At 35.9% G+C, this 18,106-nt stretch overlaps 1 pseudogene; it reads left to right on the top strand.

Annotated features, from left to right (window-relative positions):
* The first annotated feature begins 15,189 nt into the window (after nt 1–15,189).
* Nucleotides 15,190–16,135, top strand: LOC119537886 (annotated as a pseudogene).
* The last annotated feature ends 1,971 nt before the right edge of the window (nt 16,136–18,106 follow it).

Here is an 18,106-nt window from a genome sequence, read left to right as displayed (position 1 = left end):
TATCTTAAGGTATACCTGTATAATCATATCAATGTATTTGTGTAAATATGTCTGTGTGCTTCTGTGTGTTGGGAAAGGGGATCAGCAATGAACCAGAACATAGTAATATGACCTGAATTAGTTGAGAAGGGTATCCATATGAAGGGGAAGCTGAGTGAGAGATGTCAGATTTTGAACAGAATGAGGAGGGTGTCTTGTGGGAGTAGAGGCATGACTGACCAACCTGGGGAGTCAGAGTTCTAGTATAACAAACAGGGCGTCCCCAAGATGAGGAGCTGAGGTGACATGTTTAGGAAGTTATCTACATGTGAGGAGTGTCCCGGCATGGGTAGTCAGAGCCCGAGCAGGAAGAGAAGGCACCCACATGTGGGCTGTCTCATTGTGAGGGGTGGGAGCCTGGGGAAGGTGAAGAGAGATTTCAGTCTGGAGACTGTTGGTGCCCAAGTGGAGTGAGGAGCCAGTGATGGGCAGGGTGGCTCTGTGCTCGTTGTTGAAGCCCCTGCTGGGTAAGGAGGACCTCTGCACAGGGGAGTGTGTAGTGTGGCAACAAGAGAGAGGTTACAGAAATGGTTATTGATCAAACAAATAAAGATATTAAAATTAACAGGCAGTAGATTTCTCTCTGTTGGGAGATGAGCATTTCTGAATCAACAAAAGGTGGAATAGTAGAAAGAAACATGTTTTTTATTGGAATTGAAATCAGTGTGTACATATGGTTTTCAAAGGATATAAATAGAGAAATAAATATATGTGTTTTATCCTAGCTATGTCCACAGAGACCACCTGGGAACATGATTCCCCAGGAGAATGACCCATCTAGCATGCAAATATTAGCTTCTAAATAGTAATTTGTATTCATAAAGACCACAATTTTTTTGAAAAATTGATGATTTCAGGGCTAGGCTAAGGAAAGTACAAGATGAGCATTGCATATTATATTTTACCAAAAAGCAATTAAATCCCTAGAATGAGTAAACCAAAAGTTGTCAAAGTGAAAAACCTGGTTTTTTTTTTAAGGATTTTTCATCTTTTTCTCCCACTGGCCAAATCAGGAAGAACTGAACTTTTAGTAACTGATTTTTCCTTATTGAATGAAGTAGGAAACCATAACTACAGGATATTTACATAGTTTCAGTCTCTCTCTATCAAAATAATCTAAATTCAAAGGGAAAAGGAATCACTTTATAGTAAAGAATCTTGGCAAACCTCCACTTAATCAAATAATCACAGTCAACTTCAACAAGAGTGGGAAAATTTCAAATCATGCAAACCTGAATGGATGCATGAGATAAACAGAGCCTTGCATCCATTCCTGAATAATCTGGGTCTATTCATGAGAAAACAGCAAACAAATCTGAGCTAATGGATACTTCACAAAATATATGGCCAGTAAGTTTCAAAAGTTTCATGGTCATACAAGCCAAGGAACTTGTATGAGTTACTTCTAGAGGGAAGGAAACGAAAAGATAGCAATGCTAATGCACACGTTTTTGAAATGAATTCTTATGCTATAAATTATACTTATGGCACAATTGTAGACAGCAGTATGGATCTGAAAATTAAATGGTAATAGTGTGTCAATGTTAATTTCCTGATGGATGGGTATGTTGTAATGATGTAGGAGAATGTCCTTGTTCATAGGAAATACACACTAAAGGATTTGGGGGTAGTGATTGGGTATCAGGTGGGCAACTTATACTTAAATGATTTGAGATAAAAGTTCTTTGTGTTATACTTCAAACTTTTCTGTAAAAAATATTTGTTGAAAATGTTTCAGAGGGAAGAGTAGTTGGGAATTGAATAAAATAGTCGTTACCTAACAATTTTAAATGGCACTGGTCGATAAATGTATACACATGAAGATGAGAACATGTGTAAGTAATTCACAGATGAGTGCATAATTAACTACGAACAATGAACTATAATACGGAATTGAATTTTTGACAATATTTTGTTCCATTTTTATATCATTATTTTTGCAAAACCTTTTAATGTATGGCTGTTTATATTATGCCATATATAAACATATATAAACATATACACCATATATAATCTTCTTGAGATTAATTTCTCTGGGGTTCAGAAAAGGGAGAAAGTTTACTGAGGTGAAGTTTAGGAAGAAACAATAAATAGCCTTATTGAAACAGTTTTCATGATATTTGGCTAAAGGGAGACTTAAACAGAAAAATTCTTCAGAATTCTGATACCCTCTCTTCCTATTGGGTGTTTATCTTTTGCCTTTTCTTTCTGAGTAAATATTGAATTATCAGTCCATGCAATGAGTCTTCTCTCTAAAATTTAGAAAAAAATTTGTGGAGTCTAGGGAAAATGTTGCCATTTAGCCATTCCTCTCAACCCCAGGGAACTTCTAACCTGGAAGAGGCCCAGCAGAAGGCTTCATTTGAAACATTCACCAATAGTAATTGGGGGTCTCCCTGAGCCTGGATTCATCTGGTTCACACAACACCCCACTCCTTCCTCATCAAACTTATCACTCTGACTCCCTGTGCATCAAGGACCGGTAAAGGAGAAAGGGCCCAGAGTCTAACTCAGGAGATGCCTTGTGTGCTCAATAACTTTAGTCCCAATTATCTGGTGTGTGTGTGGCATAAGTGGCTCAGAGAGACTAAGAGTGAATGCAGTTAATGATCTAATTAACCTAAAACGGTCAGGATGCAGATTGGCTGCCATAACCCCTGAGATATCATGCCATGGAGATTCCCTGTAAAGTCATCTTGTGATGCAGTTTTCCTGGAATTCTACAAACAGCTTTACCTGGGCTATATTCAGGGTGGCTGTTATATTTCACTATACCGAACAACAACATGGCCTTTGATTGCTTTACAGCAGTTCACAGTCCTCTGAGATATACATCCCTCTTGACAAATAGTAGAACCACTCATTTCATCGTGATCATTTTGATGAGAAGTGCCTTGTCCATTTATCCTGTCATCATTAATTTGAAGTTCTGTTACTGCCACTCTTGCCTCCTCTCCCACTCCTTCTGCCTGCACCAGGACCTACCCTGGCTGTCCTGCTCTGGCATGTACTTCAACAGCTTTTATACCCTGGCTCTGGTGATTTGTACCTTGTTGCTGGATGTTGTGCTTATTCTCCTTTCCTATATTTTCATCCTGCATATAGTATTGGCAATTGCATCTTGGAAGGAAAGGTTCAAGTCTCAGTCACAAGTACAGACTTGTGTCTCCCACATCTGTGCAGTGCTGGTTTTAGATTCCCATTATTGGTCTTACCATGATACACTGCTCTGGAAAACATCTGTTATATATAGTTCATGTCCTTTTGGGTGATATCTATATTCTCTTCCCATACTGATGAATACAACCATCTATAGTGTGAAGACCCAGCAAATTCAAAGCATGATAAAGAAGTGGTTTTACCTGAAAATTTAATGAAACCCTTGAATTTTATCAGTAAGAATGCTTTAAGATCAAAATAATACTGCTAGTTCCCATACATTCGGCAATTTCCAATTGAATAATATTTTCTGTAACTTTTTGTTCTTTTATTCAAACTTCAGTCTTAAATTACTTAATTGGCTTGCTAATGCAAGAGAGGTAATAGAACTAAGTTTTAGTCATATATGTTCCCAAATGTTTTCTGAAAGTTTTTGTGGGACAATCACAGCTACTATAGACATGACAATACAAATATTTAATTTTCTTGGCATATTCATGCAGCATATTAAAACTATGTTATACTGCATCTATCAATACTTTCATTCCATCGGCATGCCTAGACTTCTACCCCAAATTTTGGAAACATGCCTGTTGTTTAGATTATTCAAGTAATGATGGTTATATCAGAATACATGATACACTAAAATTGGCCTTTTCTCATTCTCAGAAGAGGAATTACTAACATCTGAATCTCTTATGCTGAGCCTTCCTTCCACTGTATTCTTTCTTCCCCATTAGTGATACAAGTCCATTAGAGGAATTTTGGAATAAAAATATTTGAAATCCTTTGTTCCCAAATGTTTCTTAATATCTTAAGATGTGATCTTATTGCATATGCATTTTTTCATCCTATATTTTTTCAACAAATATTTTATTACTAGAATTTCTCCATAGCATTTTAAATTCTTCATAAAGGGTTCAGGAAAGGAGTTAAGTTTAGAAACTATTTGAAAAACACAGAACTGATGTAGGCCCTTATAGAACAATGGTCATGGGAACAGAAATATGAGAACAGATTTAAATGATGTTTATGATATATAAACACACCTTAATAACTATTTGGCTGTGGATTGGTGAACAGAGAGAGAGGTTTCATAGTGACGCTTAGGTTTCTGGTTTGTGATATTGAGTGGGTGGTGTTGTCATTCAATGAGATGGCGATCAAAGAAAGAGGAGTAATCTTTATACCAGGAGTTAATGGAACTTACTTTAAAGATATCTATCTTGAGGTTTCTTTGGAAAATTTATTAATGTGCATTCAAATATACTGAGTGAGTACCCTCAGTGTTTCAGTCATGGAACTAGTCCCTGCTAAGAGAAACAGCAGTGAGTAAAAAGAATCATTGGCCTACAGTGTAGCAAGTGATACAGACAAATAAATGTTCACATTTACAATTATGATAAATGCTATTAATAAGAAATGAAGGGTACAATGTCAGCATGACAAGAGGAATCTAATTCAGTACAAGGAAATTTAGAAATGACTTGCATGGGAAAGTGGTATGTAGCTGAGGCTTAAAATAGAAGGGGAAAAACCTAGGGAGTAAAAAAGGAAGGAATGTCCAGACCAAAAATCCAACCCAAACAAACAAGGAAAAAAAAAATAAAAACCTAGAATAAATAAAATAAGTTGAAAAGGCACTGGACTGCATGAGAAATAGGTTAGTAAATGGACATGTTTGTAATGTGTGTGATATATGTATATATATATATACCTTTATCTCCATATTATACATATTATATGTTTAAGTGTGTGTATGTGTGTCTGTGTGTGTATTCCCTAGGAGAAGCTTGAATAGTAGGAACAAGGTTGTGGGAGGTGTGTCTACAATTTATTATTAATGATTAGGGCAATGTGCAAAAACTACTAATGAATTGCAGTTAGAATAGTGAAATTATCAAACATTTATATTAAGAGCATCAGTCCTGCTGCTGAATAGATGAGAAGGGCAAGGTTTGACATCAGAAGACTAGATAAACAGGGTATTAAATAAAAGGCTATAGCAGTGGCTGAGCAAGGGTCAACTTGGGGAGTTGAAAGAAATGGAGGCAAGTGAGATATATTTAATAGGTAGGTTCAAAGGATTTGGTGGTTAATTGGCTAAGGATAAGAGAAAGGGAAGTGCCAATTTCATGTTCAAATTTTTTGAATGAGAAACTGCAGAAATAATGTTGCCATTTCCTGAGATAAGGAGTATGTGGAAAGAACAGTATTAGTTTTATAAATGCTCTTTGTTGTGGGATCTACCCAATCTATAAGAAGAGATGTCCAGCCTGTGTATATGCCTATCAGGTTCTCTGAGAAGAGAGTACTGAATTTAGGAATGATGATCAAAACATGGTGTGTTAGATCATGAGGGTGGGTTACTTGACCAAGTAAATGATACAGTGTGAGTACACTGAAGAAATGAGCATTAAAATAGCATAGAGTTGAATCACCAAAAATAGCCTGGAAAATGTGCAGTAAAAAATACTAGCAAACTTAGTGGAAATGATTCCCAATGAAAAGTTGCTTTAATGAGGGGAATGATTAACTACGTTAAAATGTTATAAGAGGTAACTTAAAACAGGTACTGAAAAATAGCCAATGGATTTTGAAGTGTTGGAAAACTTCAGGAAGAGTATTTATGGAGTGGAAATAGTTTTAAAAATTTATGAAGGAAATTTGGATTAGGAGGGGGAGATGATGTGGTTATATATATTTGTTGTTGTTGTTTGAGAATATGGCCATAGAGGTTAGAAATAGAAAGTGCAGTAGTCAGAAGGTGATGGACAGATGCTTCCTTCCTTTCTCCTCCCCTCTCCCTTTCTCCTCCCCTTCTCCCTCCCCCTCTCTCTTTACTTTCCAGATATACATTAGTAACTTACATATATGGGTAAGAAACTCAGAAGAGAAGATAAAAGAGTTGAAAATATTTTAGCAGAGGTTGACTTATTGAAAATGTTAGCAAAAATGGATACTGAATGAGGTTTATTGTGGAAAAGAGCATCAGGAGAAAAGAATGTGCTATACAGTATCTGAGGAACAGCAACACTTCATTAGAAAAGTAAGAGTAATCATGAAGGACACGGCATGTGGTAGCAATGGAGCAAGAGGAAAACCAAGATAATTATGTGGCATGAAAAACAGAGCAAGAACATGTGTCAGACTTCCCAGAAAATGCCATCACAAACATAATCAACAATTGTAAAAATGCCTTTTACTGGTACAATAAATACTTTATTAAGTTTTAATTGTGCTTCCTTTTGCTGTTGTTTTTGTCATTGTGTAAAGACATTTATTTTCCAACTTAAATGCTCTTGCAAAAATAACCATTCAGGACTATTTCTTAATGGCCCATGACAGAAAATGACTTGCCTGGGGAGTTGTCCTCTTTCTCCTTATCAGCTTATACATTGACGTGATCAGTAAAACTAGATCAATGACTCAAAATTCATGCTAAATCATAGGGAGATATTACTAAACTTTAGCTTTAGGCTTATTTATACTTTGGGTTTCATTCTCTGCATTTGCATTCCCATGTCAGAGAATTATCTCTTCTGTAATCCATTCCCTCAAAAGTGTTGCTCTTACCTAGTTAACTAATCCTGCTTCTATTTCATTAGGTAAAATAAGGGTTCTACACTTTGGTACAGGGACAGTGGGAAAAGCAAATTCATGAGCCATTGCAGATAACCATAAATGATGATTGCTAATATTTACAACATGATTTATCTCCTATTTCTATTGAATATTTTAACTTTTTATTTTAAAGTAATTTTAGACTTCTTTACTTTTCAGAAAAGGTGCAAAAAATAAAACAAAGGATTTCCATATTCCATTTTACCCAGTTTCATCAAACACTTGTTTTATATCCCATCCCATTTTCTTTTCTGCAGAGTTTGAGAACAATTATTGATCAATACTTCAGAAAGAATTTCCTTAACACAGGTAATTTTCTCACACAGGATATCTACAATCAGGAACTTTATCTCAATTTTATTTTAAGCCCTTTCAAAGCCCTGATAAATACAGAAACAGCACATGATCAAATTAAGGTGTTTTTTTTTTTTTTTCTTTTTCCATCCATGAAATTGATTGGGGCATAAAATATATCAAAAAATGCACATATTTTAAGTACATTTTCACAGCTGTGCAACCATCACCACAGTCTAATTTTAGAACATTTCCATCCCACCAAAAAGAAACCTTGTGCTCATTTGTAATAGACCTCCATTCCCACCCCAGCCTTAGACAACCATTTATCTACTTTGTCTCTATAGATTTTCCAATCTGGACATTCATACAAATAAAATCATAAAATGTGTTCCTCTGTGTTGTCATTCTTTAATTGGGCATAATGTTTGAGATATGTATTCATGTTGTAGCATGTATCTGTACCTCATTCCTTTTCATTGCTGAATAGTATGTCATTTCACGTATATACCACATTTTGTTTTCTCTGTTCATTAGTTGACAGACATTGAGGTTGTTTCCTTGTATAGTGTCAGTGATTTATGCTGGATATTTAGTAGTTAATATTTAATCCCTTTTTTCTTGTATTATTTTGGCATATGTATGTGACTTAACAAATCTCTATGATTTAAAATTGGTTTCACTGACTTGGTTTCAATGAATTTCGGTTTGTTCACTGAACTAAGGGATTTTCAAGAATTGTCTGGGTGGGGGAATAAATTGAAGAACGTCTACTTATGAAATATTTAATTGGGAGAACAGAGCTCCCTAGTACAGATATCCAGTTAGCAGCTACAAATAGGCATCTAGAAAAAGAACTGATCAAATTCTTCATCATATTTCCAGTGTCTGGAATAGTGGTGACAAGTAAATACAGAGCAAGATTTTGTTAAATACGTGAAACAACATTCCACTCATTATCTAATTTCATTCTCAAATCATTCCTACAATATATTTATGCATTTTATAGATGATGAATCTGAGATATGAAATTAATAGGTGGCTGGTTCCTCACTTTGGGGATGAAATGTCAAATATTATAAGAAGGACACTTAGAGCATAGCCTGGAATTTGAGATTGGGGAATTGAACTTATGATTGAACATAAGAGATTGAATTGAACATATGATTGAACACATGATTGAGCATTTCAATATACGCTAAGAGAATGAGATAAATATAGACATGATATTTGTAATGTGTGTCATATGTGTATCCTATATCTCTATATTATCTGTTCAAGTGTGTGTGTGTGTGTGTGTGTATGTATTCCCTAGCTCCTGTTGACTAAGAGGTCCTTTGAGCAGAGATGGACCAAAAGCAATGAGCCTAAGGGAAGCCTTCATCATGCCAAGAAATTCTAAATATCATCATGTAGCAGAAAGGCTTTGACTCAAAATACTTAATTTCAACTTCCATTTCAGTGATCTTGAGTTTATCCACTGAGATAATTTTTTTCAGATTTAAGGCCTTCATATCATGTACTTTCTTTGTGTCTATATCATTGTCCTCCAACCAGATGGAAATCACCTTAGAGGAGAGCAAAGATCTGAATCATCTGTTTGTTTGTTTGCTTTGTTTACAGTGCTGTAGAACCCAATAATGAAAGTCTCAGTAAAAAGGCCCATCTCACTGATAGTCTTCTCTATCAATGCTGCAAATCTCTGGAATTTGCTATAAGATCTTAACAACCTTAATTTTCCAAACCCTGCAGTATCTTCAAATGATAAAGCAAATCCTATGGGACTAATCTTGACAGCCCTGAGAATTGCACCTCTTCAACTGAGTTTCCCTGTCACTTGGTGGGAAATTCAAGGTAACATCGTTTTGAAAAGTCTGGATGACACTAATTCTGGTTTAGAAATCTTAGTTTTATTCATCCAGTTTTAAATACTCTCTCACCTAAATATTATTAAAAATATTTTTATTTTCCTATATTTTTCACTTAAAATTCTGCCCAAGATAATGATCAACTCAAAATATAGAATCATTGGTTCTTACTAAAGTAATGGCTCAGTGGATTTATGGACACATTGACAAACTGTAACTTGAATGATTTTAATAGGAAATGATGTTATAAATTGTATTTTTCATATTTTTATTTATTGGTGGTTTACTGTGATAGCAATGGGAAAGTGAGCAAAGACATTTTGTAGACTATGACATGATGTTATGTCTAAGGGGAGTAATTTTTACCCATGAAAGAGAGGAATTTCATTTCAATCAGATAAAACATCCTGAGGAAGAGTGTAACATGATATTGCAGATTGACTATGGGGAAAATCTAAAACAAAGGCTACTCTCAGAATGAAAATCCATTTAACAGATTAATTATATTCATACATTCCCATGCTGTACTAGCAATTTCAAACTCATAGGCTTTTCTCAACTATACCCACACATTTGTTTCTTCCAGCTGAAATCTAAGCTCATCACTGTCATATGTATGTATGTATGTATATACATATGTATTACCCATTTTATTTTATAAAGCCATATATTTCAATAGTTTCAAACTATTAAAATATGTAAAAATAAATTTAATTGCATTATAAAAATCCCATATATGTATGTATAATCATAAAAGTTGATTTTAGAAAACCTTAAATATTGCATGAAACAGTCAATAAACTCTGGAAGGATTGACTCTCTACTGTAGAGTGTCTTTAGTTTTCTACGGCACTGTAAAGAAATGGAGACAAAATTTTAGGTAGTGCCTTTTTGATGTGGTTTGTGCAAGAAAGATCATACCTGGAAATATGAAAATATTTCATTAACAAGTTTTGTCTAGCCTTACATGAAAAACTTGGCAAATGAGTATAATATTTTCAAGGAAAAATGTAATCCATAAAAGTTATATATATATATCTATATATATATATGTATATGTGTGTGTGTGTGTGTGTGTGTGTATAAATGATTCCTTATATTCATTAAAGCTTCTGAGTAACTTAGAGGTTGCTGGGTTGGTAGATCACCTTTTTAGGAATGCAAATTCAGGGTGTCAGAAGATAAAAATGAAAGGTGAGAAGTTCCCAGATAATTGAGGACTTAGAATTCCATGAACATATTAGTTACCATATATTTAGTGTTATATCCCCTGTATTTTTCATATACTACATATCATTTTTTGTTTTAACAATTACAAGTATTATTGTATCTATAAATGAGAGATATTTTATCACAGATTTAAATGAGGTGTCCAATGTCCACAGAAAAAGAGGGGTCTGAATATAAATAATTGTTGACTTGTTACAATTTTGACTGAATAAAAAAAAATCCACAATTTCTCCTTAGGAAATAAAATAGACTATTTTTTTTTCACTGTTAAAGGAGCGATTCCAGTCAGAGATTTCTCCTTGCCTTTCAAATTTAATTCCACAACTGTCTTTCCTCTCCTGGCTCCAATCCCCTCATCTCATGGAGGGACTAAATGTTGGTGTATGAGCCACAGAATTGGGACATTCTCACTTACATTAATCACCGTAGGAATAGGGATAAAGCAATAGCCAAGGAATTTACAAACTACATGAATAAATAAAAAAAAATCTAGATTTTGTTCCCTTCATCCGGTCCAACCTTCTACGATGAGGAGGAAGACCCTTTACTGAAGACTGCCCTCCAGCTCCCTGAGGGGGCTCCTGTTAAGGTTCTCTGTGTGTAGGGGAAGCACCCACGGTCAGCTTAGAGGTGTTGGCAGTGAGGGTGGGGGAGGCTAAGGCTACCAAAAACCAGAAGCTCAATGCCTTCATTTTACAGACAAGAAAAATATGGTCCAAAGAGATCAGGAATAATGGGAAATATATTTATCCAAAACTTTATTGGAAATGGCTGTGAAAGTACAGCCTAGATTAGAGCCTCCCACCAACAGGAAAGCTAGAAAATAAGACTGTTTCTAGAAAGAAATATGATAACAGCAGAGCTCCCAACTCAATGTAAGATTGATTGCACTATAACAAGAGCAGCAGCAATACTAGTAATAATATAAAATACATTTATGGAAGATTCTTTTTCAGAAATGAGTAAGTACCCTCCCTTTTCCTGTGTAAAACTTCAAAGGCTGTATGAGTCCTCCTTTGATGCTTAAAATACATGCATGTGGGGCAATATAGTCAGTAGGAACCAGCATATCTCATTTTATGTAAAATGATACTTTTCTGGTACAACCACAATAAAAATGTTTCTATCAGCCAGATCATATGGATAACTGGGTAGTTAGTTCTACATATTGGGAATTGTCTTATATCATCCCTGAAAATGGACCACCACAAGAGTGATTTCTGGAAATAAAAGAGAGATATATGTGGAAAAATTCCAAGGGTCCACATAGGTAGATAAAGGCTTTTAAATCAGCTCTTCTTGAGAAGACACGAATTTCCACTCCCCTCTCTCAGCTTCATAAAAGTGAATTATAAATCTCTGAATACTCTGAATATATTGGAAGCAGAGTCCTAGAATTGTTGCTGACCTCCTCTTCATTCATCAACTTTAGAAGCCACTCAAATTCAAAATATATGTTCTATAACAAATAATGGCACCTCCTAGCCTGTTTTTCATTAACTCAAGCTTAGAGGACAGTCCAAGACAGATATTTCTTCTGCTGAAACTCTGAGTGGTAGGAACAGGAATAAAAAGATTTAGAGTGGAGACCAAGGGGCCTTGGATTTACTTTTATATATTCCATCCCCATATCAAAATTGTAAAAGTGGTGAGAGAGAGATAAAATGGTTTGGACTATAGAGCAGATGATTCATCCCTATTCCATTTCTCGTGAGAATTGCATCATAATCTTGACCAACTGCATGTACTATATTTGTCCTGTATTTGTCTCATTGGAAACTCTTTCTTTATAACTGCCTGCACTGCTGCACTGACATAGCAGTACATGCACAATAAAGGGTTGGAGAATTGAGCTGCCTTTAAGAAAGGACCTAAGGGGAGTGTGTATAATTGGTCTCTCCAGTATTGCAAGAAGAGTCATTTTGAGAAAATTCTTCAAAGGGGAATAATAATTCAGTTGTCACAATTTGACAGAGGATATAAGCAGTGTAAACAAGTGGTACCAATTACCTGCTGGTACTGTGAGCATTTTTCACCATTTTTTCCTCTCTTATCCATGGAGAATCTCTTCATATCTTTAACCAAAGCAGGTATGTATTCTAACACAGATGAGTGTATGAAAGCAATGCTGCAATAAAAACAGAGGGATTATACATCAAGATACTAAGATTATTAGCATTTTTCCTAGACTAGTTCTTCATTTTTCCTAATCCTTATGCTCCCTTCTCCATGCAGGTGTACACCTGGCAACAGTGCAAATGTTTTTGTATCTACCATATCTTTGTGGGAAAATAAAATATAAATTAATTAAATAGTTGCTTCTAGAATATATTAAATAATCAGTCATGTGTTACATTTAGGACACAAAGGAGGAATTTTTAATTATGCCTAATGCTACCAGGAAATACTTCATAGAGGAGGAAATGTTTGAGCTGAGAGTTGAATGATGGTAAAGACATGGGAGCATGAAATACATCTAAAAGAAACAAGATTATAATCAGAGGAAAGTATAAGAGAAAAGTTGGGAAATTATAAAACAGTTTATAGAATTCTAAATTTCTTTTCCTTATAACTGAGAAGTCTGAAAAGAGGGTTAAATGAATATAGCAGTAATATTAATATTAATAGGACATCCTAAATTTGTGTCTGGTATATCCTAAGAATGTAGTCAGTGAATATGACTGGATTTTAGGGAACACTACATTGTTCAAAAATATTTAAAGCAATTAAGGTGATTTGTTTTCTTTTATTATGTTTTTCCATATGCAATTATACATAATAAGGGATCTCTTTATAGTAGTACTGAACCTGCTGTGATATATTAACCATATGTCTGGAAAAAGACACTTGAAACTCAGGACCAAATCAGCTTTTATATGACTCCTCTATGAATTTCAGGGACTTCCCCAAATTGCCACAGTCTCTATGGCATACCACAACTATGAGGTTATCCACATGTAGCCTTGGAAGTAGAGAGTCAAATCGGTGTTTGTTTTCCATCAAGGTGGAGATATTTAATGTTGTCATATGGGTCCTGAAATCAGGGGAGATTTTTATGGAGATGCAACATGTATTTATCCTTAATTAGTGGTTAGTAAAATTCTAGGAGTGGCGAGTATTGCTAAAGAACATAAAAGAGTGTGCAGAAAGAGAAACTCAGAGATGAACAAAGTTGTCAATGGAATTTATCGTGTCAACAGAGGAAAAGGAGTAAGAAAAAGCAATAAAATGAGGTTATTTTGAGATGGATGGAAAAATAGGACAGAATGTGGTCACAAAATCAATGGATGTAGTTTAAAGAGAAAATAGTTTAAAGAGAAAGTAGTTTAAAGAGGAATATAAAGATATCAATTGAGAGGAGCCCTTGTTAAGTTTATTTCTTTGGTTGCTAAAAGGGCATTTAGATTTTTTTTTCCAGAAAACAGGAGACAAAGTCTTATTGCTGCAGTTTGAAAAGTCCCAAAATTGATTAGATAAATACAGGTAATCTTAGAGACTCTTGTTAGGGTTATAGCTGTAAATAAAAGGAGAGGTAAACAATGGTATCAGGAGGAAATACACTTTTGGGTAAAACAAAATGTGTTAAAATATAAAAATATTTTGTTATATACTCTTTATGCTTAAATAGTGATTATGGGGGAAAGCAAATAAACAAACAAAGAAACCAGAACATAACTAGGAAATTATCCTAGAAAAGGGGAAGAGAGTCCCTTATTTCTGGGAATACGGGGTTGGGCTGAATAAGATTTGAGAGTTTCTAAAATTATAATTAATGTTTTATGGCCATGAGGGGGGATAATTTTGGGGATTTGGAAGAATAGGGTGAAGTTTATGAATAGAAATTGCTGGAAATTTGCCTAGAGATTCAGAGCTTCATGAACCTTAGCAGCAACCCTTCCCAGAATTGTGGTTTTCTCCAGTATCATTGAACATCTCTGTTGCAAAAGCTGAATGTATTCTCAAAAGATGAGTATTTCGGGAGAGGGCACATAGTTAATCAAAAAGCAAGGATACTGTGTCAGGGGCAATAGAGTAGCTAATGAATGTAAAGGAAAAGAAGGAAGTAAATCAGGAAGAGGATGTAATGGATTTGGGAAAAAACATCAATGAAACTAAAAGAGAATATACTTTAAGAATGAGATTTGTCATGAGATGAGGTTATTAGTAGTAACTTGTATATGAATAGTGTGAGATACAGAATATTTCAAAATTATTTCTATGTCTATGTATATCAGGGAATATATAGCTAATGTATAAGTTAATTAGAATTTCCTTAGGGTCAAACTCTGAGACAAATGCTTTCTCTCAATATCTTCCTAAAATCTCATGTGTCTGCACTGTATGATTATCTTTTTAGAAATGTGCTTATAATGTTCAAAAATAAAACACTGCCTCCTTGAGATTCAGGGCCTTACTTTATATGTTCTTATTTCCCAGCACTTGAAATAGCTCAGGAAATAATGTGTGCCTTTTAAAATTTCTTTCCTTCTACCTGACTGCCTGACTTATTGAATGTGTGTTTATGGTCAGAGCACAAGAGTGGAGATGTAAGTAGCACATAAGTTAAATCCCAAAATTTTATAAACTAGAAAAAAGAAATGATGTTCTTTGAAATGCATTTTAACTGATGATTCAGAATCCATATGCTCTCATATTCAACAGGTATGAGTTTGTCTTTTTCTTTCATAGTGAGGGCTGTATATCTCTCAGGCTGACACTGTGTGTATGTGTGTGTGCCTGCCTGTGTCTTAAGGGAGTAGAGGCAGAGAGGAAGAGAGTGAAACTGAAAAATTCTGGGGGTGCCTATGTTGAATCTTGTATTTATTTAATTGCCCCATCAATAAATGAGTATGTTTAACAAAACACCCTTTGAAAGAGTCACAACTTATGATTTCATAAATGTAGGTGAAGTCAGGAAACAGAAGAGGGAAATGTAACATATTCTGCCAGACTTAATCAACAGCTTAAAGCCACCATGTTTAAGCTCAATGGCACCATCTTCATGCCTTCATTGCTGACCCTGATTGGGATCCCTGGCTTGGAGTCTGTGCAGTTCTGGACTGGGATTCCTTTCTGTGCCATGTACATCTTTGCTCTGTTTGGGAATTCCCTCCTCCTGGTCATCATCAAATCTGAGCACAGCCTCCATGAACCAATGTATCTCCTGCTGGCAATGCTTGGAGCTACAGACATTGCTCTCAGCACATGCATCTTACCGAAAATGCTAGGTATTTTCTGGTTCCATTTGGCAGAGATCCATTTTGAAGCCTGTCTCTTGCAGATGTGGTTCATCCACACATTTCAGACTATTGAATCAGGTATTCTGTTGGCCATGGCCCTGGACCACTATGTGGCAATCTGTGATCCTCTGAGACATGCAACCATTTTCTCCCACCAGTATCTTACTCAGATTTGGGTTGGAGTGACACTCAGAGCTGCCTTTTTTGTTGCACCAGGTCTTATCCTCATCAAATGCTGGCTCAAATATTACAGAACCACTGTGGTCTCCCATTCATACTGTGAGCACATGGCCATCATGAAGTTGGCAGCAGAAGATGTTCAGATCAACAAGATGTATGGTCTGTGGCTTTCAGTATACTTGGATTTGACATCATCTTCTCACACTCTCCTATATCCGAATATTTATAGCTGTCTTCATCCTGCCTCAAAAGGAAGCTAGGCTCAAAGCCTTTAACACCTGTATTGCCCACATTTGTGTCTTCCTTGTGTTTTATCTCCTGGCATTCTTTTCCTTCTTTACACACCGGTTTGGTTTCCACATCCCACCATACATCCATATTCTTCTGTCCAACCTTTATCTACTTGTCCCACCTTTGCTTAATCCTCTCATTTATGAGGTGAAGACCAAACAGATTCAAGATCAACTATCCAAGATTTTCCACTCAAAGGACCCTTCCTAATTTCTCATTCAACTTATTTCATTTCACATAACGAAAATTCACTTTGAGAAACACCTTGTTTTTGTTTAGTATCTGTGTTTCTAAAGTTTACATTGTACTAAAATGTGAAGCCTTAGGTTTGCATTGAAAACAATAAGTCTTTGATTTCTTACTAAACAATTTAAATATTTATGGATAAAGAATTAATTTGAACATAGATTGTTGCTGATGGGGCAGTGAAGGAGTGAAACATGGACACAAAGATAAATTTTTATGGGAGCAGGGGACTCAGTGCCTAGTTGACAAAGAGTGCCTCCACTTGCTCCACACCATATTTATTAGCTTTATTTTATCACAAGAATTAGGGGAGTTAGTAACAGGCCAGAGAAGGCAGGATAAAGAAGTTAGTAAGACAGGGAAGTTAGGGACAGTCTACGCTTCTTGTATCAACAATGCGGGTGCTGCCCTGGACAGTGTTCCCTCTGGGCAGGATTTGGTGTTGTGATATCCATATCCTTGAATATGTCAAGGATGTATTCAAAGCTCAGGCTATTTTCCCACAATGTGGGAATGCCTTGGGTGATTAGCTTGGCCATGGCATCATGGGATTGAGAAAGCCTACTTGACCAGAAGGGAGAAGAGAAATGAAACAAAATAAAGTTTTAATGGATGAGAGATGTCAGATGGAGTTGAGAGGTCATTCTGGAGGTTATTCTTATGCATTATATAGATATCCAGTTTTAGTTTTTAGTGTAATGGAATAGCTAGAGGCAAATATCTGAAACTGTTGAACTACAACCCAGTAGCCTTGATTCTTGAAGACAATTGTATAACTATATAGCTTACACTGTGTGACCATGTGATTGTGAAAACCTCTTGGCTCCCACTCACTTAATTCAGCATATGGAAAGATGAGTAGAAAAATGAGAACAAAAAGTCAATGAATAAAAGGGAGGGATGAGGGATATGGTATGTTTTAGGTGTAGTTTTTTACTTTAATTTGTATTCTTATTTTTTTGTGATAATGAATGGGGTGATTAATGCACAACTATATAATGGTACTGTGAACAATTGAGTGTACACCATGGATGATTATATGGTTAGTGACTACATCTCAATAAAATTGAATTAAAAGAATTTTTGAAAATAAAGTAATTTATGCTATTGATCTAAGATGGTGGCATAGAGAGGAGTGGAAGCTAAGTAGTCCCCCTGGAACAACTAAAAAAAAATGGAAACAACTAGTAAATAATCCAGAATAACTGTGTGGGGACAAACGTGACCATCCACTCATCATACACCAACATGAATTGGGAGGAATGCCCAAGATCACAGCATAAAATCTGTAAGTAAGAACTGTGGATCCAAATCAGGAGATCCCTCCCCCCACAGCGTGAGCTGCAAAGCCTCGTGGTGCCAGAGAGAAGCTTTCCCCCAGCAAGTGAATATAGCTCAGCTGAGCTCCAAGTGGAGTTTTAATTAGTGAGTGTGAACTGCTCACTACAAGGTATGGATCCCCAACAAGTAGACAGAAGCTTTGGGTGACAACTGACCTTGGAGAACCAGTGGGTCACCTCAGACTAGCTCTGAAGGGGACTCTCTGTTCCTTTTTTGACTCAGTGGAGAAAGCCTCAGCCATTTTCAGTTCCCAGTTCTGTGACCCGGACAAGGGTATAACACAGGCAGAGAGAGATCACTGAAATCCTAATGACCTCCGTGTAGGGGATCTATCTTCTCTAAGAGGAAGGGGGTGGGGCCTAGCTCTACTACCTGCCTTTCATTCAGAACTTGGGGAAAAAGAGTTATAGGCTAACAGGCACCACCTTCTGGGCAGAAAAGCACAATGACTGGAGGCATCCGAGGGTATACCAATTTTCTAAGACACACCCTCAGGGAAAGCAGATACTGAATAATTCTTCCTTCTGGGACCTCAGCCCATTCTGGTCTGGGGGAGGCCTGATTGGGGAAATCAAGGAAACCATGCCTAGACAA

Source organism: Choloepus didactylus, chromosome 6, assembly GCF_015220235.1.
Source record: "Choloepus didactylus isolate mChoDid1 chromosome 6, mChoDid1.pri, whole genome shotgun sequence".
Lineage (NCBI taxonomy): Eukaryota > Metazoa > Chordata > Mammalia > Pilosa > Megalonychidae > Choloepus > Choloepus didactylus.
This window is presented reverse-complemented; position numbering and strand designations above follow the sequence as displayed.